The sequence below is a fragment of the Mercenaria mercenaria genome, chromosome 14, assembly GCF_021730395.1.
Source record: "Mercenaria mercenaria strain notata chromosome 14, MADL_Memer_1, whole genome shotgun sequence".
In the NCBI taxonomy this organism is placed as follows: domain Eukaryota; kingdom Metazoa; phylum Mollusca; class Bivalvia; order Venerida; family Veneridae; genus Mercenaria; species Mercenaria mercenaria.
This window is the reverse complement of record NC_069374.1, coordinates 74,918,086-74,945,913: the sequence shown is the minus strand read 5'-3', so window position 1 is coordinate 74,945,913 and position 27,828 is coordinate 74,918,086. Positions and strand designations below refer to the sequence as shown.

Here is a 27,828-nt window from a genome sequence, read left to right as displayed (position 1 = left end):
ACCATAACTCTCATGACTATTTATTGCATTTTGTAGTTAATTTGTAAAGAAAAATTTTTGTACTTGAATGACTTTAGAGGCTCATAATGCCTTTGCTTATAATGTGACTGCCACAATTTTTGTTATGAACAGGTAATATAATAATTACACCCGAAACCCTTTATAACGCTATTCAATATACCATGGTATTCGGTATAACGCTGTACGTCTGGCTCCCAAATTTTCCAAGACCAAAACAAACAAAAAAACAAAAAAATTAGGCACTCGCGTACGTAATCATTTTGATCATAACCAGCGATAAAACTACCTGTGTATTTTAACACCTTTTCCATGACAACCGAGACCAAAATCAATTATCGTCTGCTAGTTTACTTGTTTGCGTAACGCCTTTGTTAAACTTTGAATACATGTAGGCATGTGACAATTAGGCAATCAGGACCGTGTCAAAACTAGATTGTTTGCCTAACAAGTGTGTAAAATTGGTCACTGAACTATCAAACCATTTACAGGGTTCTGCCGAGGCCGTGATATCGCGGGAATCTCGCGTAAAAATAATACATGTTACACTAAAATTGGTCTAGAAGGGACAGTTGTCACGTTACGAAAATTTTGGGAACGAATGTGCGTATGGGACGACCCGAACTAAGTACGAATCTTTTATTTCTTCTCCCATATCTGAATATAAGAGTTTCCCGCAAAAATGTCATTTTTATCAACAATAAACAATTTTAAGCTACGTTTCTGTATTTGCAGACAAGAAAAACATTCAGTCTAATGATAAACCCGATGTTGTTTACCGTTCTCCACCCGCTGTCTCGGCAGGTGAAATTGAAAAGGTGTCAGTTGACTACTTAAAATCTGTCGACTATTCAGGGTGCAGAAAATTCAGATGAAGCCACAAAGTAAAGTGACACCAAATTTCAGGAGAATTGATGAAAAAAGTATCAGTGACAGTGCATGATTGGACTACAATAAAGGCTTCAATTTTAGTAATGTTACTGTCTAATTTCAATAACATACAGTCAAAAGTTGTTGTCCCCCTAGATTTTGAAAATGTCCCCACATTTTTTATACCAATGGGACATGTGTCCCCACCATTTTTGATCCTCGGCAGAACCCTGCGTTTAAGTTTGCACCAATTAAGTGGACAAGTTGAATATTTGAGTGAATTAGAAATAAAAAAAAGCATGCCCATTTTTGTAATAAAATGCAGCCAATTTCCGTTGGAACTAACGAAGATTCGATGCACTGAAAACTGTATTGAGATTGTTTCTTTTATCCATTTTCTGTTTTTAACAATTTTTAAAACTGTCCACGGTTTTTTCTCTTCTGATATTTTTATTATTCCACGTGTTTAAAAACCCCTTCAGCTACGCTTTGCATTAATTGTAATTTTCACAACCGCGCGCTACTCACACAGTTTACATGTTTACTTCCGGGGTACACAATTTTCAACTTTCTTTTAGAATCACGACGAAATGGGAAGCTGACACAACGTTATAATCTTTTATTCATATTCTCCAGCAGCATATATGGTAAATAAATGTCCCATTTATACGCATAGAATTTCTCATACAACATGAACCAGCGTTCAAAATACGTGTAATGCATTACAGGTGGGTGGAGTATTCATACACGGCATATACGGCCGATTGCGTTATAAATATAACGTCGATAGATCCGCGGGTCTCGAACCTTGGACCCCAACAACAGGGTTATAAAGGGGTCCCAGTGTACTTGTTAAATCCTACTTTTGATAGTTGTTTTCTCCTGTATATGTCGAAGGTTTGAATATTGATTGATTTTTTATGTGTAGAAAGTTTATTGAACCGATTGTTTTTGATTATCTCCCTTTATGGCATTTATGCCATTTGTTCATATGCAGTAATGAAAGTAGTGATTTTCTAACCACATAATTATGCAAAACATCTATTTAGACACATGGTTCATCAGTTTTTAACATAAAACTTAAAAAGCCTTATGGAACTTCAAAGCCAATGAAGGGAATTCCATGATACTAGAGAAATTGATACAAACTAAAAATTTTAACTCTACCTTGAATATGGATGAAATTATCTGCAAGATTGGACATAAAGGTGTAGTGAGTAGTAGGTGTGTGTGGGTGGGTGGGGGGTGAAAAGGACAGCAGGTGGGGAGGGGTTGGGGCTTTGCAGCAAGTAGTCTTATGTGCTGAAGGAATTTTATTGAGACTTGTCGTCAATATACACCACAGTTAAAACAAGGGTAACACTATATCTCTTTCACAAGTTCCTGAAGAACTAACATGATTTTAAAGGTCTGTGTGAAGCTGCATTATCTATTGTGCACTGCCTTTTCCTAGAAACATTTCTTATAAAAAATATTAATATTATGCTCCCCCCCCCCCCCCCCCCCCAACACCCCATTTCGAAAAAGTTTGTATGGTTCAGCAAGAGGTCATAGTGTTCTATACACAGTGCAAGATATATATGATTTAGATGAAGAGGACAATATTATTTATCTTGGTGCATTACAGAGCAGTCGGCAACTGTCACATGTCAACAGTTACCATAAATTGAAGAAAATGTCATTTGATTAATTGTTTTGAGTGAAAATGCATCTGACAGTAAACACCAACTATATTATGAAAGACATTTATGTAGGGCAAAGCAACAAATGAATCAAATTTATGACAAACTACCTTTATTTTTCTCTACAATAAAGTTCTGAATATAACAAAATAAAATGCTTGAAATTCAAGATTGTGGCAGAAGATATGAAACTATTTTGGTGATTTAAGTTAGTTCTATGTAGTGGTGATAATCGGACAGCATAAGGATAATTGATTAATCGGAAGGCCTTAATCGAAAAATAATTGGACTTTAACACTGAACCTACTGAAATTTTCTAACCATTAGCTCACTTTACTAACTGTATTAGCAATTTAGCAGGAATGATGTAATTTGTGTGTGAATACTTCAAGTTTTAGCCCTTGTATGCAGATATCAATGTGGCTAATTAAAAATTATCTTTTATTTATTGAGGTATAATGTGGCATATTTATATGATTTGCACACAAACGTCTGTGGGACTATCAGGAGTACCTGAGAAACTGGCCATGCTTACAGACCTAAAACCCATCAATAAAAATGTTATTTTTGTACCTATTTGTACAATTTACTATTGGTTCAAACTTCAATGCCCTCCAATTTTTTATTTCTAATTTTCTATATATAACTATTACTTGTTTATGAAATTACACATCTACAGCTGTATAAGCACAATGCTGATTGATATTATGAAGTAAATCAACCCACATTATGAAAGTGGGTGGGGTACCATTATTTAAGGTCTTTACGGCATAATCAGCATTTTTAGCTCGACTATACGAAGTATATGGAGAGCTATCCTACTCACCCTGGCGTTGGCATTGGCGTCTTTCCGCATCCCCACCTTGGTTAAAGTTTTTTTTACACTTTCTCTTTTTTTCTCCTTATCTCTGTAATTACTTGATGGATTTGCTTTAAACTTAAAATAGTTATTCCTGATCATCACCCACATCATATGGCACAAGGGCCATAACTCACACCAATATTTTATGAATTATCCCCCCTTTTTACTTAGAATTTCAGGTTAAAGTTTTGATGCACTTTCACTCTATCTCAGTTATTACTAAATAGATTTGATTCAAACTTAAAATAGTTGTTCCACCTTATCACCCATAGCATATGACACAAGGTACCTAACTCTGGCACCAATTTTTCATGAATTATGCCGCCTTTTACTTAGAATTTAAGGTTAATTTTGATGCATTTTCACTGTATCTAAGTTATTAGGAAATGGATTTGATTCAAACTTGAAGTAGTTGTTCCACATCATCACCCACATCATATGACACAATGTGCATAACTCTTGCACCAATATTTTATGAATTATGTCCACTTTTTGCTTAGAATTATACTTATATAGTGTTTTGATACACTTTATCTTTACCTCTCTTGTTACTAAATATTTTTTACTCAGACTCAAGCTATTGTGCAATATCTTCATCCTTCATTGGAGTCAATAAACACTACACTGACAGCTCCAGTTTCCTCAAAAGAGCCAAGTTTCACTATCCATCATCGAAATAGTCAGGCGCACTGTCTCCTGTGACAGCTCTTGTTTAAATTTTCTTTCACTGCTGCACCTTCATATATCTTGTAGAATCCAAACTACTTCCACACTGGTGATATAGTCTTCCCTCGTTCGGGGAATATAGCTTTGATTGCATTATTATTTTGCCTCCATTTTGAGTGGAAAAGAAATGAACCCAAGGGGAAATACCACCAAAAGGATGCGTACCGCTTTAAACTCGCCGAAGCGTCAAATAATCGGTGTTGGCGACTTTAGTTCATCAAATGATCGACAATCAGAGCATCACTAGTTCTATGCAATCCTTATTAGTAATATCATTGATGAAAATTATTGCTGCATCAGATTCAATTTGAATTTTAATTGTCTTCAAAGAAAAGCATACTTATTGCCAGTGAAAAATCCAATAACAAAAGCCATGCTTCAGTGAATACAGTCTCATTGACAAAGTGAAAAACACAGGGATAAGTTTTCAATTACAAAAGCCATATTCCAAGAATACAGCCTCGTCTTATTGCCACCTGAAAATTAATTATTCCTCAACCAAACTGTAGGTAATGAATCAACTGATACCCAGTGGATTTTCCAATGGTCAGTTTCAATAGACTACATATTAAATTTTTACTTCAAGTCTTTAAACTAAGTACTTATATTTGTTTTATTGAAATTATATTTATTTATGAAAGAACAAAATTACAAAAATGGTATAAGTCAGACAAACCAGTTGTAATTATGGTTCCAGAAAAATAATCCCTTTGGGTCTCGCGCATTATTTTTCATGAATCCAGTTTAATACTTGCGGATTTTTTCCTGATCATAACTCATAAGGGTTGCTTATGCAGATAAAACTTAAATATTTTTTTTAGAGAACTTATAGTTTGGTATTTATGGTTGATCAATATAAACTAAATTTCAAGGAAGTGCAGCCAATAAAATTGAGATGCATCATCAGTGATGTATTAATTTTTATTTAACTTTATCAAATGTACTATCTTTTATCAATATTTTGTCTTAGGTCTGGAAAAATAAATTATTTGTTTCTGGTTACAAGATTGACCCTATTCTTTTATTGTCTTACAACCAACTAGATTTAAATTTTTATTTAAAGGTCCAATACTAAGGAAAGTGAACATTTTAATTCCTTTTAAAAAGCACAGAAACTATTTCATTTTATTGGAAAATGAAAGTTGGTATGTAGAAATTCGAAATAAATCGCAGTATATGTACAATTATTTTTCTATGAAGTATGAAGGAAGTTAAAAAGACCTGGGGGGTCTTTCTGTCGATTCATTGAAATTTCAACATAATACACATACATTTCTTTGAGTTCCAAAGACCTTCTGTAAATTTTGACCTGCTAGTCTTCATTATTTAGTGTCTTGCAGAAGTCTATGCACTAGCTATGAAAAAAATTGCCAACTCACTTTCCCTTAGTAATGGACCTTTAACTTTATCAAATGTACTATCTTTTATCAATATTTTGTCTTAGGTCTGGAAAAATAAATTATTTGTTTCCGGTTACAAGATTGACCCTATTCTTTTATTGTCTTACAACCAACTAGATTTAAATTTTTATATGCCGGGGAAAAAAACTAACTGGGGAAAAATCTGATCGTTACACCAGTTTTGGAAAAAAACAGATGTATTTTGTGATGGTGTTTGTCTGTGTCTGTCATATTTCTTATCCGGAGCATAACTTATAACCATTCAAGGTATTAACTTTGAAATTCGCATATGATATAGGTAGATGGTGATGAGACATATACAGAGTACATGAACCAGGTCAATAGGTCAAATGTCAGGGTCATAAATGGAGCTCAAAGGTCAAATTTGACACTCATATTGCTTGCCTGGTGCATAACTTTATAACTATTTAAGGTGTTGCATGACTTTAAACTTGACATATGGCAATGACATGATGTGCAGAGCACATGAATCAGATTGGTAGGTCAAAGGTCAAGGCCACAGTGAGGTCAAACTTATCTGCCATATTTTGTGTCCAGAGCGTGATTTCAATGTATTCATTTTAAACTTGGAATAAAGATATTTGATGTTGAAGTGATTTGAGGATTGCAACAATCCAGATTACTCCCCCCCCACACACACACATTAACCCCTCTCCCCCTCACCTACCCATCAACCTCCCTGTCCCCCCCCCCCCCCCCCCCCCAAAAAAAAAAAGAAAAAAAAAAGAAAAACAGTCACTTCCTTTCAGTTTCTTGTGCCTTAGTATTCCAGCAATGCTGCTGTACAACCCTCCAAAGCCTCCCACCTACTGTTACATTACATCTCCAAGCGCTCCCATTCCAACACCAAAAAAACCTTTTCATTAGATTTAACTTCCACTTTGATCTAGAACTTTGGGCGTATATTGCCCCTCCTTGCAGAGCACTTAGTCAAATATGACAAGAGCTGTATCTGTAACTGGATTGTTAAAGTTGCTCACTTCAAATCACTTACCCTTGCTTCTGTGGGTTTGTGCCCTGCTGAAGTCATTGTGTGAGAAAGTCATTCAGCAGGGTTGCAGAAGGTCTGTAGTTCTAACCAGGTGCCCGCCATTTCTGAAATAATGCCCAGGTGTACCTGAAATATATATATGTCGAGGTGCCGTCCTCCACAATTAAAGAAACTAAGTATTTATGTTAGCCAATTGTTTGCAGTTTGGTTTTCACATTTAGTAATGGCTCAAAGAAAAAAAGACCAGTAATTAAGGTAGTGTGGAAGTTGCCAGTTAATAATTACTGTGACATCATTTATGTTCGCTGGCATGAAATTTTGCACAAGTGGCAAAACAGACAGTTTGGTGCGGACTTAAATTCAGGCATTTTCAATTTCAGATCATTTCTTTATTAAAAGAAAAATGTTCATTTTTCAATAGAAACTTATTTAGGAATATATTACAAATTTCACCATGAAGTTCTTATTATTTTCAAGTTCTACCTGGAGATGTGCACACAATCAAATTTGATATTCAAGAAAAGTGTGATATTCACTCATCTGAAGTTTTTTTTTTACTAGGCAATAATTTATTTTATCCTGTCATATTATATACCAATAATGATGATTGCACATATACAAGGAAATCATTTTCACTCTCTAATTGTATTGTATATAAATATAAGACCATAATAAATTAATTCCTAGATTATCATCCCCTCCTGCCCCCGCTTTTTTATGCTGCCCCGACCTTTTTAGCTCACCAGAGCACAAAGTGCTCAAGGTGAGCTATTGTGACCGGTCATTGTGCGTCGGCGTCCGTCATGCGTTATCCGTCAACATTTGCATTGTGAACACTCTAGAGGCCACATTTGTGACCCAATCTTTATGCAACTTGGTCACAATGTTAGTCTTGATGATCTCTAGGTCAAATTCGAAACTGGGTCATGTGGTCAGTAGGTCAGATCAAAGGAAAAGCTTGTGAACACTCTAGAGACCACATATTTTTGACCCAATCTTTATGAAACTTGGTCAGAATGTTATTCTTGATGATCTCTAGGTCAAGTTCGAAACTGGGTCATGTGAGATCAAAAACTAGGTCAGTAGGTCAGATCAAAGGAAAAGCTTGTGAACACTCTAGAGACCACATTTTTGACCCAATCTTTATGAAACTTGGTCAGAATGTTTAGTCTTGATGATCTTTAGGTCAAATTCGAAACTGGGTCATGTGGGGTCAAAAACTAGGTCAGAAGGTCAGATCAAAGGAAAGCTTGTGAACACTCTAGAGACCACATTTCGAGGGTTTCAACGACAATAGGGCAGTAATCTATATATGATTATATATGATAGATCATGCCTGTATTGCGTTGAACCTCGATTTGTGATCCAATCTTTATGAAACTTGGTAAGAATGTTAGACTTTATGATCTCTAGGTCATTTTCGAAACTGGGTCATGTGGGGTAAAAAACTACGTCAGTAGATCAGATCAGAGGAAATGTTTGTGAACACTCTATAGACCACATTTGTGACCCAATCTGTATGAAACTTGGTCAGAATGTTAGCCTTGGTGATCTCTAGGTCAAGTTCGAAACTGGGTCATGTGGGGTCAAAAACTAGAACAGTAGGTCAGATCAAAGGAAAAGCTTGTGAACACTCTAGAGACCACAATTATGACCAAATCTTTATGAAACTTGGTCAGAATGTTAGTCTTGATGCTCTTTAGGTCAAGTTCGAAAGTGGGTTAGGTTGGGTGAAAAACTAGGTCACCTGATCAAATCAAAGGGAAAGCTTGTGAACACTTTAGAGGCCACAGTTGTAACTCAATTTATACGAAACTGTGTCAGAATGTTTGCCTTAATCATTTCTAGGTCAAGATAAAATCTGGGTCATGTAGGGTTAAAAACTAGGTCACTAGGCCAGATCAAAGAAAAATCTCACTCTAGAGACCACAATTTAAGTTTGAAACTCATGAGAATTAGTCAGAATGTTTGTTTTGATAATCTGTAGGTCAAGTTTGAATCTGGGTAATGTGGGATCAAAAACTAGGTCAGTAGGTCAGATCAAAGGAAAAGCTTGTGAACACTCTAGAGACCACATTTTTGATGCAATCTATATGAAACTTGGTCAGAATGTTTGTCTTGATGATCTCTAGGTCAAGTTCAAAACTGGGTCATGTGAGATCAAAAACTAGGTCAGTAGGTCAGATCAAAGGAAAAGCTTGTGAACACTCTAGAGACACCAAATTTCAGGAGAATTGATGAAAAAAGTATCAGTGACAGTGCATGATTGGACTACAATTGAAACTCATGAGAATTAGTCAGAATGTTTGTTTTGATAATCTGTAGGTCAAGTTTGAATCTGGGTAATGTGGGATCAAAAACTAGGTCAGTAGGTCAGATCAAAGGAAAAGCTTGTGAACACTCTATAGACCACATTTGTGACCCAATCTGTATGAAACTTGGTCAGAATGTTAGCCTTGGTGATCTCTAGGTCAAGTTTGAAATGGGTCATGTGGGGTCAAAAACTAGAACAGTAGGTCAGATCAAAGGAAAAGCTTGTGAACACTCTAGAGACCACAATTATGACCAAATCTTTATGAAACTTGGTCAGAATGTTAGTATTGATGCTCTTTAGGTCAAGTTCGAAACTGGGTTATGTTGGGTCAAAAACTAGGTCACCTGATCAAATCAAAGGAAAAGCTTGTGAACACTTTAGAGGCCACAGTTGTAACTCAATTTATATGAAACTGTGTCAGAATGTTTGCCTTAATCACTTCTAGGTCAAGTTTAAATCTGGGTCATGTGGGGTCAAAAACTAGGTCACTAGGCCAGATCAAAGGAAAATCTTTTCAACACTAGAGACCACAATTTAAGTTTGAAATTCATGAGAATTAGTCAGAATGTTTGTTTTGATAATCTGTAGGTCAAGTTTGAATCTGGGTAATGTGGGATCAAAAACTAGGTCACCTGGTCAAATCAAAGGAAAAGCTTGTGAACACTCTAAGAGGCCACAGTTGTAACGAAATCTTTATGAAATTATTCAGAATGTTTGTCTTGATGATCTTTAGGTCAAGTTCAACTCTTGGTCATGTGGGGTCAAGAACTAGGTCAGTAGGCCAGATCAACTCTGGTGAGCGATATATAGGGCCATCATGGCCCTCTTGTTTATTTCTCTCTCTCAAAAAAAAAAAAAGAACCAAAAATTTACGAACCGCGATAGAGCCCTGTATATTTGTTTTAAATTTAATGCTGCCGCAAAATACCGAATATTCCCATGTATAATGCGCAGTTTTTGACCCCAGGGACCAGCCCTGAATCGTGGGTGTGCATTATACACAGGTAAAGATGACTTTCCAACTTCAAAACTTATTTTGTTTCCGATTTCGCCATTTTGGCAAAGGGAAACTACTCCGCACTTACTGTATACGCTAAAATCTAAGGTTGACGTTACGTTCCGTAAAAGATCGCCTAGTTTGTTTTACGTTCAAACAAAATTAATTTCATAAAAATTTAAAAGTATTTTGATGAAAGAAATATTAAAAATTACAAATATTAGGATACTTATAAAAAATCGGGTATTATTTTAACCGAGATCAAACTGTGAACAACAAAATTGACAGAGGTGACAAGCTCATTGCCGATAATTACTGGCTATTTGATCGTAACAAAAAATCTGTCACACCTTTTGTTATCGGTTTGAATTGAGAAGCTCATGTCTAAGCTTTATAATGTTCTAGGTATACTGAAATGCTGACTCAGTTCTGCATCCAGATTGTAGACAAATTTTCTCTGGACAAAAAAAAAGCCATAAAACTGGTCTCAGTTTGCCAGTAAATAAATATAGCTTTTCTGCAGTCTGTACTGACCACTGTAAGTGGTTTGTCTGGTAATTTTCAGCTGTATTCATGTTAATTTTATTACCATAACTTTTGTTGTATCTTGTCTGCTCAACTGGTTGTCACCTCTTATTAAGGCACTGGCCTCCAGATAGTATGACAGCAAATTAAAAAAATATATATAGGCTTTCAGGAACTTAATGCTGTATTTCTTGAGAAAGCTTTGAAACTTAAGTATTGACAGACTATGTGGTACGGAAACACATGAGAATCAGTTGTTTTTACTAACTTTTACGAAAATCATGAATCAGTGCTGATCATGACCTGCACTTTTGGCCATTCAGTCAGTCTCCTTTTGGTATACACAGTTTTTAACAGTTTATGGTACTGTCCAAATTGAAAGATGGACAAGTTCATTTTAGAAAATTAGCGGGGAAAGGGTTAACAAAATCTAAAAAAATTAGTTCTCCACAAATACTAATGATTTTAAAGTAGTATTCTATCTTTATCATCATTGCCAGATTTGTACTCCAACATAAAACATTTGAGTTAATGAATTCAGGGACATGCTGTGGCAAGAGTTTCAAAGAAATGCATGTGAAGTCTAAGGTCATTGGGACAGGTAAGATAGAAATATGCGACCTTTTTATACTAAGCTTATTTAACCCTTACCCTGCTAAATTTCTATAATGAACTTGTCCATCTTTCAATATGGACAGTACCATTAACTGTTAAAAGGGGTGCATACTAAAAGGATACTGACTGAATGGTGAACAGTGCAGATCATGATCAGACTGCATGGATGTGCAGGCTATGATCTGCACTGGTCGCAAAGGCAGAATCAATCCAGCATGATAAGGGTTAACACTCGGAGAAAAAAATTCAAACAACACCAAATCATAGAAAAAAGGGTTGTTTCACATGAAAATTGATTTAAACATGTATATTACTCTAGTATTCTGATATATACATTGAATATCGGAAGAGGGATGCATAAAAGGACCACACTTTCAGACAGTTCAGCGCCTTTAAAAGCTCACTGTTTTCAAAGAACAGTACTGCTACATATCTTCCTTTTGATGCATTTGCAATAATTTCTCAGTGCTGAAATTTCACATAACTGGGTGGAACGTGGTTTTCAGCAATTGTTTATTTTCATTTCATTACAAATGACATCCATTTTTTAAAGGGGAACAACTTTTTCAGAATATTTAAAGTATCTATTGTAAAGGACAGTACAGCAGATCATCATTGTAATGGTCAGGAAGATGTTGTTCGTTTATGAAATATTTCTGTGTTTTCATGATATACTCCTAAACCTTAATTTTTATTTCTTGTACACTGTCAAATGTCAGGAAGTAATTAGGCATTCCAGTATCTTATAAAAGAGAAACGTTGCATTTGTCTTTGGCACCATGAGGTTACCTTTCAGGGCAAGTTACATAATGCTTGCTTTTATTTTGTCAAAATTATGCCCCTTTTTAGCATAGAATTTTTGTTAAAATTTTGCATGTAAGCAGGTTTCCATTAAACCTTTTGGGCAATTCATACTTCTGGGTGTTGATAATGTATCTAAACACTCCTTGTATTTGCCTAATCAGATGAATATTTGTTTTTATAAATGAAAAAATAGATTATTTATATATACTGTAGGGTCAAACAGTGATGTAGCTAGTATACTTTGAAATCATTATTATTCATGGAGGATTAATTTTCATGGATTTTGTGGTTCAGCTCAACCACGAAATTAAGTCCAAACGAAAAAATATGCCTATGATAATGTAAATTGTACTCAGTGTCGCCAAAAAAAAGACACCATAGTTGTCCGATCTGGTCCGTAGATGTGTGCTCCACCAACGATAAACATATGTGTCGGAACAAAAGCGACCATTTCATTCAGACATTTACCCATGGTTTGTTTAAGACATGCAAGTCGAAGTTAAAGTAGATACTAAAAATAGAAGTTTGAGGTAGAGTCACGTGCCAACCGCACTATGCTGCGGCTGTTATTTGAGTTTTTCGGCCCCGCTCTGCAATGTTTATATTTACTGACATGTAGTAAACTATTACTACTTTGGGACTATCAAATATTATAAATTAATTGCTAGATTTTCCTCCGATGCATGATTACCCAATTTACATTACACGTTTCACGACAGAAAATAACACATGCACAAGTTCAACAGCTTGTAATTTTAGATGCAGACGCTCATTCAACAACAGGCATGTACGGAACTTTTTTTTCATGATTCTAAACCATTTATATTTTATCAGTCCTGTGCAAAAACTCATTTTTAGCAATATAAAATCAGTAAATCTATAATAGTTGTTTTTTTTTAATTTGTAATACAAAAACTAGTTCTTGTTTGAAAACACGATCAAATGATCAGTGTGATGAACTTTATATTTGTTTCAGTTATGAATGCTTATTGAGCAAGACTATATCCCAGGTGCTACGGTTTTGACACTTTTTAATTGGCGCCGACTTTTCTTATTGAATATTTCACAGTTCCATTAAGTTTAGCAAATTAGGGGTCATATAATTTTAGCTAACACGCTCGTTAGTTGGCACATGATCACTTGCTAATCTCCCGCGGCGTAGACTGCAAATTTGGTAACCATGGTAGCGCTGTTTGACACGTGTAGGTTTCATATGTTAGAACAAAATGATATACTAGATGTATTCATGTGGAAATTATTTTTTTTTCTTCAAAATTTGAAAATCCACGAATTTACATCCCCACGAAACAGCCGTTTTGGCAAAAACGACGAAATTTTGTGCCGACGAAATTAAATAATTTTACAGTATATTTCTACAAGGTTGACATGATAAAATAGATTTCTACAAGGTAAGTAAATTAAACAGTACAGTCAGTTGTTGATTGTGCTAATGCCACTGCAGTACAGACAGTTGTTGATTGTGCTAATGCCACTGCCGTGCAGTCAGTTGTTGATTGTGCTAATGCCACTGCCGTGCAGTCAGTTGTTGATTGTGCTAATGCCACTGCCATGCAGTCAGTTGTTGATTGTGCTAATGCCACTGCCGTGCAGCTAGTTGTTGATTGTTCTAATGCCACTGCCAGATAGTCAGTTGTTGCTTGTGCTATTGCCACTGCCGTGCAGTCAGTTGTTGCTTGTGCTAATGCTACTGCCATACAGTCAGTTGTTGCTTGTGCTAATGCCACTGCCAGACAGTCAGTTGTTGCTTGTGCTAATGCCACTGCCAGACAGTCAGTTGTTGCTTGTGCTAACGCCACTGCCAGACAGTCAGTTGTTGCTTGTGCTAATGCCACTGCCGTGCAGTCAGTTGTTGATTGTGCTAACGCCACTGCCGTGCAGTCAGTTGTTGATTGTGCTAATGCCACTGCCGTGCAGTCAGTTGTTGATTGTGCTAATGCCACTGCCGTGCAGTCATTTCTTGCTTGTGCTAACGCCACTGCCGTACAGACAGTTGTTGCTTGTGATAATGCCACTGCCGTGCAGTCAGTTGTTAATTGTGCTAATGCCACTGCCAGACAGTCAGTTGTTGCTTGTGCTAATGCCACTGCCGTGCAGTCAGTTGTTGATTGTGCTAATGCCACTGCCGTGCAGTCAGTTGTTGATTGTGCTAATGCCACTGCCGTGTAGTCAGTTGTTGATTTTGCTAATGCCACTGCCGTACAGTCAGTTGTTGCTGGTTCTAATGCCACTGCCGCACAGTCAGTTGTTGCTGGTTTTAATAACTTCCGTGCAGTCAGTTGTTGCTGGTTCTAATGCCACTGCCGTTCAGTCAGTTGTTGCTGGTTCTAATGCCACTGCCGTGCAGTCAGTTGTTGCTGGTTCTAATGCCACTGCCGTGCAGTCAGTTGTTGATTGTGCTAATGCCACTGCCGTGCAGTCAGTTGTTAATTATGCTAATGCCACTGCCGTGCAGTCAGTTGTTGATTGTGCTAATGCCACTGCCGTACAGTCAGTTGTTGCTGGTTCTAATGCCACTGCCGTGCAGTCAGTTGTTCATTGTGCTAATGCCACTGCCGTACAGTCAGTTGTTGCTGGTTCTAATGCCACTGCCATACAGTCAGTTGTTGCTGGTTTTAATAACTTCCGTGCAATCAGTTGTTGCTGGTTCTTATGCCACTGCCGTTCTGTCAGTTGTTGCTGGTTCTAATGCCACTGCTGTGCAGTCAGTTGTTGCTGGTTCTAATGCCACTGCCATGCAGTCAGTTGTTGATTGTGCTAATGCCACTGCCGTGCAGTCAGTTGTTAATTATGCTAATGCCACTGCCATGCAGTCAGTTGTTGATTGTGCTAATGCCACTGCCGTACAGTCAGTTGTTGCTGGTTCTAATGCCACTGCTGTGCAGTCAGTTGTTGATTGTGCTAATGCCACTGCCGTACAGTCAGTTGTTGCTGGTTCTAATGCTACTTTTAAGTATTTCTGAAGACGACTGATGTTTACTGCAACCAGTCAAAACTGAATCACATGTTCTATATATTTGCTTGATATCTGAAAAAAAAGACAGCTCACTGTCAGCTCATCATGAAATCAATCCTCTACCAAGAATGTTCAAATTGTTTTGATTTTGTCAAAAAACATAGCCACCAGAGGGCATGGTCACTTTTCTGTATATTATGTATATAGTAGAAACTTAAAAAATGTTCTTGGATGAAACTGTTGGCCTGATTTTAAAACAATTTCACTAGCCTGAAAATGCCGAGTTTAAATAAAAGTAAATGAGTTTTGGACTTACCTGGAAATGTTCAGTTTAAATAAAAGTTAATGAGTTTTGGACTTGCCTGGAAATGCCCAGTTTAAATAGCAGTAAATGAGATTTAGTCTTGCCTGGAAATGCCCAGTTTAAATAAAAGTTAAAGAGTTTTGACTTGCCTGGAAATGCCCAGTTTAAAAAAAGTAAATGAGTTTTGGACTTGCCTGGATATGCCCAGTTTAAATAAAAGTAAATGAGTTTTGTACTTGCCTGGAAATGCCCAGTTTAAATAAAAGTAAATGACTTTTGGACTTGCCTGGAAATGCCTGTTTTAAATAAAAGTAAATGACTTTTGGACTTGCCTGGATATGCCCAGTTTAAATAAAAGTAAATGAGTTTTGTACTTGCCTGGAAATGCCCAGTTTAAATAAAAGTAAATGACTTTTGGACTTGCCTGGAAATGCCTGTTTTAAATAAAATTAAATGACTTTTGGACTTGCCTGGAAATGCCCAGTTTAAATAAAGTAAATGAGTTTTGGACTTGTCAGGAAATGTCCAGTTCATATAAAAGTTAATGAGTATTGGACTTGTGGGGGAAATGTCCAGTTTTTAGCTCGACTATTCGAAGAATAGTCTAGCTATTCTACTCACCCTGGCGTCGGCGTCGGCGTCGGCGTCACACCTTGGTTAAGTTTTTGCATGCAAGTACATACAGCCATCAATTAAAGGCATATAGCTTTGAAACTTATTTTTTCTTTTTCTAGGTCAATTACCAACCTCTCTGGGTCAAGTCCCATAACTCTGACATGTATTTTGAGCAAATTATGCCCCCTTTTAGACTTAGAAAATTTTGGTTAATGTTTTACATGCAAGTTATTATCTCCAAAACTAATGCAGATATTGATTTGAAACTTCACGTGTCTTCGGGGTTATAAAACTAGTTGATAGCAGCAAGTCCCATAACTCTGACCTTCATTTTGGCCAAATTATGCCCCCTTTTGGACTTAGAAAATTCTGGTTAAAGTTTTGCGTGCAAGTACATACAGCTATTTCTAAAAGGCATACAGATTTGAAACTTATTTTATCTTTTTCTAGATCAATTACTAACCTCACTGGATCAAGTCCCATAACTCTTACATGTATATTGAGCAAATTATTCCCCTTTTTGGACTTAGAAAATCCTGGTTAAAGTTTTGCGTGCAAGTACATACGGCAATTACTAAAAGGCATATAGATTTGAAACTTATTTTTTCTTTTTCTAGATCAATTACCAACCTCACTGGGTCAAGTCCCATAACTCTGGCCTGTATTTTGGGCAAATTATGCCCCCTTTTGGACTTTGAAAATTCTGGTTAAAGTTTTACATGCGAGTTTCTATCTCCAAAACTAATGCAGATATTGAATTGAAACTTCACATGTGTCTTCGGGGTTATAAAACTAGTTGATAGCAGTAAGTCCCATAACTGATATGCATTTTTGTCAAATTATGCCCCCTTTTGAACTTAAAACTCTTTTGATATTTAACCTTTTTGGGTAATATTTTCCTGCTTCTGGGACAATATTTCGAATAGTCGAGCTTGGCTGTCTTACGGACAGCTCTTGTTATAAAAGTTAATGAGTTTTGGGACTTGACTGGAAATGTCCAGTTTATAGAAAATTTCATGAGTTTTCTGAGTTGTTATATTTTTTAGTACTTTCGGATCATGATCTGAGTTGTAGAGTTCCATTTTAGCCTATGCTAGGGGGAGTGAGGGTGTGTACTTTCCATTACCTCTCATGAACATAACCATACTGAGTCTGCTATTATCTTGCTTGGTTGCAATCTATGCTTCCAAAGGATCTTTTTACCTATTTTATTGCCTGGAAATGTCCAGTTCAAATAAAAGCAAATGAATTTCGGACTGAAACATTTTCTAACAGATACATCGATCTGAGAATCTGCAAGTTATCAGACTGTACTGAGAAAACCGTGTCAGTACTTCAAATTTTAATTAAATCTGTAAGAAGTATGAATACGATTTCAGTGACATTGAAGCCGCTGACTGGCACATGTATACTTAAGACTTAATCAAAATGAAACTGATCCAGCTTATAAATTTGTTTAAATGTTAACTCCTAATGCTAACCCTAGGAACTGAGAATTTTGATGACTTTGCATTTGAATGTTTTACACTTGAGTAAATCAAATGACGCTTGTTTCTGAGAAATTGAACGTGCTTTGCAATCCCAAAATGATGTTAAGCCACCTTCTTTTTTAAAAGCATCTGGAAATATTAATAAATATTAGACCACACATGTTTAATTATAACTTTTGAAATTATTAATTAAGAAAATGAAAAACACTGCCTGAAATAGAGGACTTACGTAGGTGTGGCTTTCATAGTGCAAGATACAGAATATTATCAGTTTCATATGAACAGAAGGGCAAGGGATCACCACAGACCTAAATTGAAAAAATGAGTGCAATGTATTTCAGTATTTAGATAAACATGTCATGTCATACATAGTTCAATTTAGTGCTCTTTGACCCATTTTTAGTTTGACTATTCCAGAAATGAGGATGACTGTCATACTGACCCCTGACTCTGTTATCGGTGTCAACTTTGCATTCAGGTAATGTTTTACGGCAAACTTCCCAATTCACTATGTCTTTACTACTGCCCCTTCAAACTTTGCGTTAGGATTGGTATTGGTAATGGGCACACATTAGTGTCAGTTTTCCTAAAGGTCAAGGTCATTTGGGTGAAATGTTGTAGTAGTGTTGGTTAAAGATTTACAGAAAGATTCAAAGCTTAACTTCTTAAATACTGCCCATATTAACATCAAATCCCATATAAAGATTGACTTGAGTATGGATAGACATGTTTTGGTCTAAGGCAAGGTTCCGTACAGGTCAAGGTCACTGGGGTCAGATTTTGTAATAGTATTTGTTAAAGTTTTTATGGGAGGCATCTGAATTTAACTTATATCTTATAATGTTTCTTACTACTGGTATCCTTCATGCCCCCACTTCTGACCCCTACCCACACTTGTCCATCCCCCCATCCCCCCATCACACACACATACACACATTACAACCCCTACAGCCCTACCAACCCCTTACTGGCAATATGAATAATTGTTAATATAGAAGAAAAATAATCAGATGAGATGAAATGAAATGACATCAGGAAATGGCTCTAAGCATCAAGTAAAATTTGGCTGGGAGCTTTGCCCCCCTAGATCCCCTGTAGGGGCGCTGTCTCTTAATCTCACCAGGGACCTGTGGCCCCCAGATCCCCAGCTCCTTTTCACTTCTATTATAGCTTCTTGAGATGTTAAACTTATGGTGGGGGCCTCCGTGGCCAAGTGGTTAAGGTCGCTGACTTCAAATCACTTGCCCCTCATCGATGTGGGTTCGAGTCTCACTCTGGGCGCTGAATTTTTCATGTGAGGAAGCCATCCAGATGGCTTACGGAAGGTCGGTGGTTCTACGCAGGTACCCATTCTTGTTGAAATAATGCACAGACGGGCACCTGGGGTCTTCCTCCACCATCAAAGCTGGAAAGTCGCCATATGATTTATAATTGAGTCGGTGCGACGTTAAACCAAACAAAAAACAAACAACCTGATGGGAGCAGTATAGTGCCATCATGATCCTCTTGTTTTACTTTGTATATCTTGATGTGTTTATGTCTTTCGTTTACAAATATGTACATTGCTGAAGGAGTTCAATTTGGGTAGGATCTTAGTCACTGGATTCACCTCATAATGACCAATATACTGCCAATCAATTCAGTAACACATGGGTTACACTAAGTCTTTAAAACAGTTTACTAAGGGAATTAAATGGAACAAACATGAATATTTGCATGAATAGTCTCCCTTGTATTAACACACTCGGTTATGACAAAGCTGCACAAGAATTTATTTTGTATGAAACAGACAAGAAAATGCTACAATTTAGGTCCAGTTTAGATTATTATCTTAAAATTCAGTCATGTTAGAATCTAAAAAAGTTGCACAAAGTAGTAAAGAGCCCAGTTATAAACATGATTATTTTTTTATGCCCCCGAAGGGAGGCATATAGTTTTTGAACCATTTTCGTGTCCAGTCCATATCTTTGTCATCGATGGATGGATTTTCAAATAACTTGGCATGAATGTGTACCACAGTAAGACGACGTGTCGTGCGCAAGACCCAGGTCCGTAGCTCAAAGGTCAAGGTCACACTTAGACATTAAAGGATAGTGCATTGATGGGCGTGTCCGGTCCATATCTTTGTCATCGATGGATGGATTTTCAAATAACTTGGCATGAATGTGTACCACAGTAAGACGACGTGTCGCGCGCAAGACCCAGGTCCGTAGCTCAAAGGTCAAGGTCACACTTAGACATTAAAGGATAGTGCATTGATGGGCGTGTCCGGTCCATATCTTTGTCATCGATGGATAGATTTTCAAATAACTTGGCATGAATGTGTACGACAGTAAGACGATGTGTCGCGCGCAAGACCCAGGTCCGTAGCTCAAAGGTCAAGGTCACACTTAGACTTTAAAGGATAGTGCATTGATGGGCGTGTCCGGTCCATATCTTTGTCAACCATGGATGGATTTTCAAATAACTTGGCATGAATGTGTACCACAGTAAGACGACATGTCGCGCGCAAGACCCAGGTCCGCAGCTCAAAGGTCAAGGTCACACTTAGACGTTAAAGGTCATTTTTTATGATAGTGCATTGATGGGCGCGTCCGGTCCATATCTTTGTCATTCATGCATGGATTTTAAAATAACTACGCATGAATGTGTGACACAGTAAGACGACGTGTCGCACACAAGACCCAGCTCCGTAGGTCAAAGGTCCTAAACTCTAACGTCGGCCATAACTACTCATTCAAAGTGCCATCGGGGGCATGTGTCATCCTATGGAGACAGCTCTTGTTTGTATGAAATGATTGGAATTGATCTTAGTGTTATTGTGTAATTGAATTATCTCTAAGAATTAGTATTAAAAGTCCTGTTTTGGCTAGACTATGGACACCAAGACATTGACTATGGACCACTAGCCATTGACTATGGACCACAACATGTTGACTATGGACCACTAGACATTGTCTATGGACTATAAAAGTTGGCAGCGTACCAGTAGAAGTTGACAATGAACCATTTGAGGTTGACTGTGGACCACTACATGTTGACAATGAACCACTAGCTGTTGACTATGAGCCACTAGACATTGACTATGGACCACTAGATGTTGACTATGGACCACTAGTTGTTGACTATGGACCACTACATGTTGACTATGGACTACTACTAGCTGTTGACTATGGCCCACAAGAGGTTGACTATGGACCACTAGACATTGCCTATGGATCACAACATGTTGACTATGTACTGGTAGAGGTTGACTATGGACCACAAGACATTGCCTATGGACCATTACAGGTTGACTATATACCAGTAGATGTTGCATATGGACCACTGGAGGTTGACTATGGACCGCTAGACATTGCCTATGGATCACTACATGTTGACTATGTACCAGTAGAGGTTGACTATGAACCACTGGAGGTTGCCTATGGACCTCTGGAGGTTGACTATGTACCACTAGACATTGCCTATGGACCACTGGAGGTTGACTATGGACAACTAGAGGTTGACTATGGACCACAAGCTGTTGACTATGGACATCAAGAGGTTGACTATGGGCCACTAAGACTTTAGAGGTTGACATTTGACCACTACATGTTGACTATGGACCTCTGCATGTTGACTTTGGACCACTAGAGGTTGACTTTGGGGGATATTGAGCTCTAGTTATAAAGTTATGCTATTTAAAGTGCATGTACATGTTCTGCTAATTAAATACTGGCAGATTTTTTCTTTTACTGTTGCACTTCAGTATGCATTCAAATCGTCTGTATATTTTAGTACATATTAAAAATACTCACTTGCAGTTTGTAACATATAAAATCTGCATATTAACTGCATAATTACTTCTGTTGTTTGATAGTTGTACATAAAATTAAAGGGACAATTTAATATGGATGTTTCAATTTTTCCTTCTGTGGAATAATTCCTACAGTGGTTATTACCTGTTTGAAGCTTAAAATGAATAATTCCTCATATTGTTGTTAACCCTTAGCCCGCTAAATTTCTAAAATGGACTGATCCATCATTCAGTTTGGACCATTCCACTTATTATTCAAAGGGTTGTTCACTGAAAATTTACTGACTGAATAACAAACAGTACAGACCATGATCTTGGTCTGCACTGGTCGCAAAGGCAGAATCACTTGCCGCCAGCAGGCTAAAGGTTAAATTTTGGTATAGTTTTTCATCCATCTATTTAACAGTTCATTCATCTCTCCCACATTGTTTTTTTTTTTTTGAAAACCCTGCTTACCATTTCAGGTTTTGGATCAGTTACAGATAGTCAAAAAGTACTGAGTAATTGATACTGTGAAATCATTAATATTCATGGGGGACTAATTTTCATGGATTTGAGTGGTTGAGTCAATCCATGAAATCTAATCCCAATGAACAAGTAAAATTCTCATTAATTTTATGTTCAAAAGTTGAAATCCACTAATTCATATCCCCATGAATTTGCCGTTTTGACCAAAACCACGAAATTTCATGCCCACAAAATTAAATGATTTTACAGTGTTAGGTCACAGGCTCATGGTGAACTCTTGCTGTAGGTGTATAGTCCGTCATCCATCAGCTTCCATCTGTTGTTTGCCCATTTCATTTAATATCTTCACCTGAAACTTTTGGGCAGAATTAGAATTACAGCCACAGCAACCTTGGTCTGTAGCATGGTAGTATAGACCTCCAGCAGCTTTGTGTAAACGGTTCTGCTTGACAGCACTTAGGAGCAAGTATAAATAGAAAATTCTAAGAAAAAAAACGACTTTTTCCATGAAACAAGTAATGGATTTTCAGTTGTATTGTTCTGTTGCATCCTTACATGAATCTTTCTTCAAATGGTTCCACTTAGTGTAGTTTATAAAGATATATAGATTAAGTAGATTAAATAGAGTGACACTTGTCAAATATTGCACAGAGTCTACCTGATTGTTTATTGGGTATTTCAGCTGTTTTGAGGGCCCACAATAGAAAAACATTCAAACGGTTCCTCTTCAGTGCATTTATGGGCCGCTAGAGAAAAACATTCAAATGGTTCCTCTTCAGTGCATTTATAGGCCGCTAGAGAAAAACATTAAAACGGTTCCTCTTCAGTGCATTTATGGGCCGCTAGAGAAAAACATTCAAACGGTTCCTCTTCAGTGCATTTATGGGCCGCTAGAGAAAAACATTCAAATGGTTCCTCTTTAGTGTAGTTATGGTTACATTGTGTTGAATTGTTCCTTTACATTGTGTCGAATTGTTCTGTTACATCGTTTTGAATTGTTCCATTACATTGTGTTGAATTGTTCTTAACTTTGTATTGAATTATTCATTTACATTATGTTGAATTGTTCCTTAAAATTGTATTGAGTGTTCTGTTACATCGTGTTGAATGGTTCCTTAACATTGTATTGAATTGTTCATTTACATTATGTTGAATTGTTCCTTTACATTGTGTTGAATTGTTCCGTTACATCGTTTTGAATTGTTCCATTACATTGTGTTGAATTGTTCTTAACTTTGTATTGAATTGTTCATTTACATTATGTTGAATTGTTCCTTAAAATTGTATTGAATGGTTCCTTAACATTGTATTGAATTGTTCATTTACATAATGTTGAATTGTTCCTTTACATTATGTTGAATTGTTCTGTTACATCGTTTTGAATTGTTCCAGTACATTGTGTTGAATTGTTCTTAACTTTGTATTGAATTGTTCATTTACATTATGTTGAATTGTTCCTTAAAATTGTATTGAGTGTTCTGTTACATCGTGTTGAATGGTTCCTTAACATCGTGTTGAATTATTCCTTTACATTATGTTGAATTGTTCCTTTACATTGTATTGAATTGTTCTGTAACATCGTTTTGAATTGTTCCATTACATTGTGTTGAATTTTTCTTAACTTTGTATCGAATTGTTCATTTACATTGTGTTGAATTGTTCCTTAAAATTGTATTGAGTTGTTCTGTTACATCATGTTGAATTGTTCTGTTACATTGTGTTAAATTTTTCCTTTACATTCTGCAGAATTGTTCTGTTACATTGTGTTTAGTTGTTCTGTTACATCATGTTGAATTGTTCCTTTACATTGTGTTGAGTTGTTCTGTTACATTGTGTGGAATTGTTCATTTGCATTGTGTTGAGTTATTCTGTTAGATCATGTTGAATTGTTCCTTTACAGCGTGTTGACTTGTTCTGTTAATTTGTGTTGAGTTATTCTTGACCAGTTGTGTTGAATTGATCCATTTGGATCAGGTATGTTGAATTGATCCATTACATTGTGTTGAGTTGTTCCTTTACATTGTGTTGAGTTGTTCTGTTACACGGTGTTGAATTGTTCCATTACATTGTGTTGAGTTGTTTTTTTACATTGTGTTGAGTTGTTTCTTTACGTTGTGTTGAGTTATTCCTTTACATTGTGTTGAGTTTTTCTGTTACACGGTGTTGAATTGTTCCATTACATTGTATTGAGTTGTTTCTTCACATTGTGTTGAGTTGTTCCTTTACATTGTGTTGAGTTGTTCCTTTACATTGTGTTGAGTTTTTCTGTTACACAGTGTTGAATTGTTCCATTACATTGTATTGAGTTGTTTCTTTACATTGTGTTGAGTTGTTCCTTTACATTGTGTTGAGTTGTTCTGTTACACGGTGTTGAATTGTTCCTTTACATTGGGTTATATTGTTCAATTTACATTATATTGAATTGTTCTGTTACATCCTGTTCAATAGTTTCTTTACATTGTGTTGAATTGTTCCTCGTGTTAAATTATGCCTCTGTTTTGTTGAACTTAAGATATCTCCCGTAATTGGAATTTCTACGATTTAAATGCGTCATTTCTTTAACTGAGGAAATGGCATTGTATTTTCAGGATTTGATGATATGATACCATAAATTTCATATATATGATACCTGCAGGTTTTTAGATCTTACTGCATTCTGCGGAATCATAATGAGCTCTCTTGATGATTGATAGATATTTGTTTCATAATTTTACACCATCTGTAAAAACTCGAAATTGAAATTGTGTTTTTACAATTGGTGTCTTATTAACAATAGATACATATTTGCGTGCTGAACTTCACTGCTGTATGCAATTTTCTATCATTATACTATAAAAAAGAAACAAATTGGAATTGCATGCTATTTTAATTTCCTTTCTAATTGAACAGTATTGCAAACAAAGTTTACGCTATTGTATTCTTTGGTTACGGTATTGTATTCTTTGGTTACAGTGCTGTATTCTTCGATTACGGTATTATATTCTTCATAATTTTTAGATATATTGGTTTGAATTTCCCAACTATGTAGATGAAGAAGAAATTTCAATAAAATTCTAAAATAATATCATCTATTAAATTGTCTTCATGTAGCAGGTGAAAATAGAGAGGCTGACTAGGCATATTTTTCCCTTTTTAGCTTGACTATTTCAAAGAACAGGTAGAGCTACTGGATGCTGGTATCTCAGTACTCACAAATGGGAATGGATTGAAATTTCACACACTTATTCACTGTGATAAACTGACTTACATTGCAGAGGTTCCATCACTCTATTATGTTTTTTTAGCAAAATTATGACCCTTTTTTTACTTTTTTGGTTAAGCAATTTTTGGTTAAGTTTTTGTATGTTTGCTGGTATCTCAGTACCCACTAATGGTAATGAATTAAAACTTCACACACTTATTTATACACTGTAATAAACAGACTTACATACATTGCACAGGTTCCAGAACTCTAATATGTTTTTTTTAACAAAATTATGCCCCTTTTTTGACTTAGCAATTTTTGGTTAAGTTTTTGTATGTTACAATGCTCATTTCTCATTACCTATTAATTGGAATGGATTGAAACTTCACACATTTGTTCACAGCACTGTGATGAACTGACATGCATTGTACAGGTTCCATAACTCTGTTTTGCATATTTACAAAATTGTTTCACTTATATATCCATTCAGTTGATAAGGCTATGAATAGTCGAGTGTTGCTGGCCTCAGACAGCTCTTGTTTTATGAACAGTAGAAAAGTTTCATCATGAAAGTGATATTATGTAAAATCAATATCAACATGGTTACAAGACAGGAACGGACAGACACACATTTTATTATGGATAAAGCAGCACTTGATGGAAGTAAATGAAGATAGATTCTTGAAAAGTTTGTGTTGTTTTGCTCAGATTGTTTATCTGAAGTGACTTAGGTATGTAGCATTTTGTCTTGTACAACTTCAAAATCTCCACAGCCCTACCCATATTCTACAAACTTGTGAACTGTTAGAGGTTATACTGTACTGTGAAACTTGTGCACTGTTAGAGGTTATACTGTACTGTAAAACTTGTACACTGTTAGAGGTTATACTGTACTGTAAAACTTGTGCACTGTTAGAGGTTATACTGTACGGTAAAACTTCTGGATTGTTAGAGGTTATACTGTACTGTGAAACTTGTGCACTGTTAGAGGTTATACTGTACTGTGAAACTTGTGCACTGTTAGAGGTTATACTGTACTGTAAAACTTGTGCACTGTTAGAGGTTATACTGTACTGTAAAACTTGTGCACTGTTAGAGGTTATACTGTACGGTAAAACTTCTGGATTGTTAGAGGTTATACTGTACTGTGAAACTTGTGCACTGTTAGAGGATATACTGTACTGTAAAACTTGTGCACTGTTAGAGGTTATACTGTACTGTAAAACTTGTGCACTGTTAGAGGTTATACTGTACTGTGAAACTTGTGCACTGTTAGAGGTTATACTGTACTGTAAAACTTGTGCACTGTTGGAGGTTATACTGTACTGTAAAACTTGTGCACTGTTGGAGGTTATACTGTACTGTGAAACTTGTGCACTGTTAGAGGTTATACTGTACTGTAAAACTTGTGCACTGTTAGAGGTTATACTGTACTGTAAAACTTGTGCACTGTTAGAGGTTATACTGTACTGTAAAACTTGTGCACTGTTGGAGGTTATACTGTACTGTGAAACTTGTCCACTGTTAGAGGTTATACTGTACTGTAAAACTTGTGCACTGTTAGAGGTTATACTGTACTGTAAAACTTGTGCACTGTTGGAGGTTATACTCTACTGTAAAACTTGTGCACTGTTAGAGGTTATACTGTACTGTAAAACTTGTGCACTGTTAGAGGATATACTGTACTGTCAAACTTGTGCACTGTTGGAGGTTATACTGTACTGTAAAACTTGTGCACTGTTGGAGGTTATACTGTACTGTGAAACTTGTGCACTGTTGGAGGTTATACTGTACTGTGAAACTTGTGCACTGTTAGAGGTTATACTGTACTGTGAAACTTGTGCACTGTTAGAGGTTATACTGTACTGTGAAACTTGTGCACTGTTAGAGGTTATACTGTACTGTGAAACTTGTGCACTGTTAGAGGTTATACTGTACTGTGAAACTTGTGCACTGTTAGAGGTTATACTGTACTGTGAAACTTGTGCACTGTTAGAGGTTATACTGTACTGTGAAACTTGTGCACTGTTAGAGGTTATACTGTACTGTAAAACTTGTGCACTGTTGGAGGTTATACTGTACTGTAAAACTTGTGCACTGTTAGAGGTTATACTGTACTGTAAAACTTGTGCACTGTTGGAGGTTATACTGTACTGTAAAACTTGTGCACTGTTGGAGGTTATACTGTACTGTGAAACTTGTGCACTGTTGGAGGTTATACTGTACTGTGAAACTTGTGCACTGTTGGAGGTTATACTGTACTGTAAAACTTGTGCACTGTTGGAGGTTATACTGTACTGTAAAACTTGTGCACTGTTGGAGGTTATACTGTACTGTGAAACTTGTGCACTGTTGGAGGTTATACTGTACTGTGAAACTTGTGCACTGTTAGAGGCTATACTGTACTGTAAAACTTGTGCACTGTTGGAGGTTATACTGTACTGTAAAACTTGTGCACTGTTGGAGGTTATACTGTACTGTCAAACTTGTGCACTGTTAGAGGTTATACTGTACTGTGAAACTTGTGCACTGTTAGAGGTTATACTGTACTGTAAAACTTGTGCACTGTGAAACTTGTGCAATGTTAGAGGTTATACTGTACTGTGAAACTTGTGCACTGTTAGAGGTTATACTGTACTGTGAAACTTGTGCACTGTTAGAGGTTATACTGTACTGTGAAACTTGTGCACTGTTGGAGGTTATACTGTACTGTAAAACTTGTGCACTGTGAAACTTGTGCACTGTTAGAGGTTATACTGTACTGTAAAACTTGTGCACTGTTAGAGGTTATACTGTACTGTGAAACTTGTGCACTGTTAGAGGTTATACTGTACTGTGAAACTTGTGCACTGTTAGAGGTTATACTGTACTGTGAAACTTGTGCACTGTTGGAGGTTATACTGTACTGTAAAACTTGTGCACTGTGAAACTTGTGCACTGTTAGAGGATATACTGTACTGTAAAACTTGTGCACTGTTAGAGGTTATACTGTACTGTAAAACTTGTGCACTGTTGGAGGTTATACTGTACTGTAAAACTTGTGCACTGTGAAACTTGTGCACTGTTAGAGGATATACTGTACTGTAAAACTTGTGCACTGTTAGAGGTTATACTGTACTGTAAAACTTGTGCACTGTTGGAGGTTATACTGTACTGTAAAACTTGTGCACTG

General features: G+C 36.5%; 1 protein-coding gene across 1 annotated transcript in view; it reads left to right on the top strand.

Annotated features, from left to right (window-relative positions):
• Positions 1-27,828, top strand: part of LOC123527717 (uncharacterized) — a 236,941-nt gene that overhangs the window by 169 nt on the left and 208,944 nt on the right. The window lies entirely within an intron of this gene.